The sequence below is a fragment of the Dipodomys ordii genome, unplaced genomic scaffold (assembly GCF_000151885.1).
Source record: "Dipodomys ordii isolate 6190 unplaced genomic scaffold, Dord_2.0 Scaffold109, whole genome shotgun sequence".
Taxonomy (NCBI): domain Eukaryota; kingdom Metazoa; phylum Chordata; class Mammalia; order Rodentia; family Heteromyidae; genus Dipodomys; species Dipodomys ordii.
In genome coordinates, this window is record NW_012267325.1 from 5,908,402 (window position 1) to 5,910,561 (window position 2,160).

At 43.6% G+C, this 2,160-nt stretch overlaps 1 protein-coding gene across 1 annotated transcript in view; it reads left to right on the forward strand.

Annotated features, from left to right (window-relative positions):
* The first annotated feature begins 1,334 nt into the window (after window positions 1-1,334).
* Zfhx4 (zinc finger homeobox 4) overlaps window positions 1,335-2,160 on the forward strand; it is a 191,281-nt gene continuing 190,455 nt past the window's right edge. The window contains exon 1 of the mRNA XM_013028432.1: window positions 1,335-1,712. The gene's annotated coding sequence lies outside the window, so the exon portion shown is untranslated. The remainder of the gene's footprint in view (window positions 1,713-2,160) is intronic.

The following is a 2,160-nucleotide window of genomic DNA, read 5'->3' on the forward strand; positions in this document are numbered from 1 at the left end:
TGCTCACCTGTCTAGGAAGCTGGGCATTGCAAGCATTTCCTGTTTTTTAACTCATTTGATTTGTTGCTCTTACCCTCTGTCTAGAATTCCTATTTTTGAAGTATTACATACCTGATGTCACTTGTGACCTCTGCTGTAGCAGTGCATCAAGATACTGGGTAGCAATGTGTGTGAGTGCGGGTAGATTTCATATTCAGTAGGGGGTATTTAAAAGTATGTCTATTCTGAATTTTAGTTAATTATCTTTTAATGAAAGTGTCACTCATATTCACATCTGTAATATTGGAAAGAGATAATTAGATTTTCAAATGAGAATCAGCCACCTTAAATTTTGCACCAGAAAATACCAAGTATATTTCATTCTAATGAGATCTGTAGTGGGGGTTTTAAAATTCATCATAATGTGCTTCAAGAAAGATAACTCAACAGACTCCAGAGATGAAAGGTTTTTTTCCCCTAAGTCTTCTTAAAGCTATTACATTGAACTTATGCAATTCTGATAAAATATTCAAGAATATTACATAAAAGCTAGAATCGTACTTCCAGTATCACCCTTGTAACCACTACTTATTCTCATTTGGAAGTTTACTTTGACTAAACTAACCGCTTCCATCATCCTAGCCTTGGGTTTTCCCTACTGCCTATGCAAGAGAAAGATGCTAGTTTAAATAGAATGCCTGCGGATCCAGACACTAATTCCTTCTTTCAAATAGGCTGGGCCAAGCGCCGCTGTTTGCACACAGCCAGGCACCCTTTATTTACATACATCTGCATATTTGCTCAGACCCCCGCTTTCGCCATCAAAGTGTGGTTCGTGTGCTTAGTATAATAAAATGGATAGAGAAAAGCTCATTACCCTAACTCAGATTTCTCCTTAAAGCTCCCTAGTAAACAAATCTCTAGTCCGATAGTAATTACTTCATCTCATTAAAAAAAATCTCGAATTGTTACAGGGCATTGCTTTGGTGGCATTTATATTTTATATTCTTCCTCTCCTCGCGCCCTCTGTGGTGTGTATGTGCGTGTGTGTGTGTGTGTGTGTGTGTGTGTGTGTGTGTGTTGAAGTTTGAGAGTTGTACGCAGGGGTGCGTGGGGTGTGAGCCCCAAGGTCCCCATCCCCAGTCCTCTCTGCGGTCGCCTGGTCCAGGGCTCCAGCCGCAGTGCTCCGAGCCTTGGAAGTCGCTAGGCTCCCGGGCTGCTCTGAGTCCCGGCTGCGCGTCATTTTCAGTCTGGGGAATGTTGATCACCTCACTAATTACACCTCTCTCCCCCCCCTCCCTCTCCCTCTCCCTCGCTCTCCTCTCTCATTCCCAGAGTGCATATCGGGAATAGACACACAAAGACATGCGCACTCAACTTAATCAGCCATTTTTTTTAAACAGGGCTAAAACGATAATAATTAGCAGAATAAAGACATATCGGATTTTCATTTCCTTTCCTCCTTTTCCCAACCCCTTCACAACCAAACAGCGAGACCGCGGTCGGCACATGCTTTAACTCCTCCGGACCCCCGAGGACCGCTCCATGCCCCCCACTTTCTGCTCCAGCGTTTTTATTTTCACCCAATAAAGTTCGAGGATTATTTTTTTATTATTTTTTTTATTTTTTTAATGAACCCTCTCGTTTTACTTGGATGTAATCAGCTGTAAGTAAAATAAAAGCAAAACAAAAAAGAGGCGAAGATCGAGTAGGAACTGCAGGGGAAATGGAAAGTAAGTTTTTTCTTTAACTTTTATTGAGTAGTTTGTGTTAAATTTAGGTCGAGTATCGATTATCTTTCCAGCCTGATCTTGCACAATCTTTGATATTTCGCTCCCTCTCTCTCCCTCTCCGCCTCTCGCTCTCAGCCCCTCGCTCGCTCGCTCGCTCGCTCTCGCTGGCTCTCCCACACATCCCTCATCCCGGCCATCTCTTCCGCTCTGCCCCCCTTTTTTCTGTCTCTTTCCCTCTTTTTTTTGGCTCCAGGATTTGCTCCGCCGAGGGAGGGAGAGGGCACGGAGGGGCTTGATTTTCCACTCTGTTTGGGGAGCTACGTTTTTCGCGATTTAACTTTTGGATGAAGTGACGTTTGGCCGAGCAGTTTTTTTAAATCTCTCTCTCTCTCTCTCTCTCTCTCTCTCTCTCTCTCTCCCCCTCTCTCTCTCCTCACTCTCTTTTTCT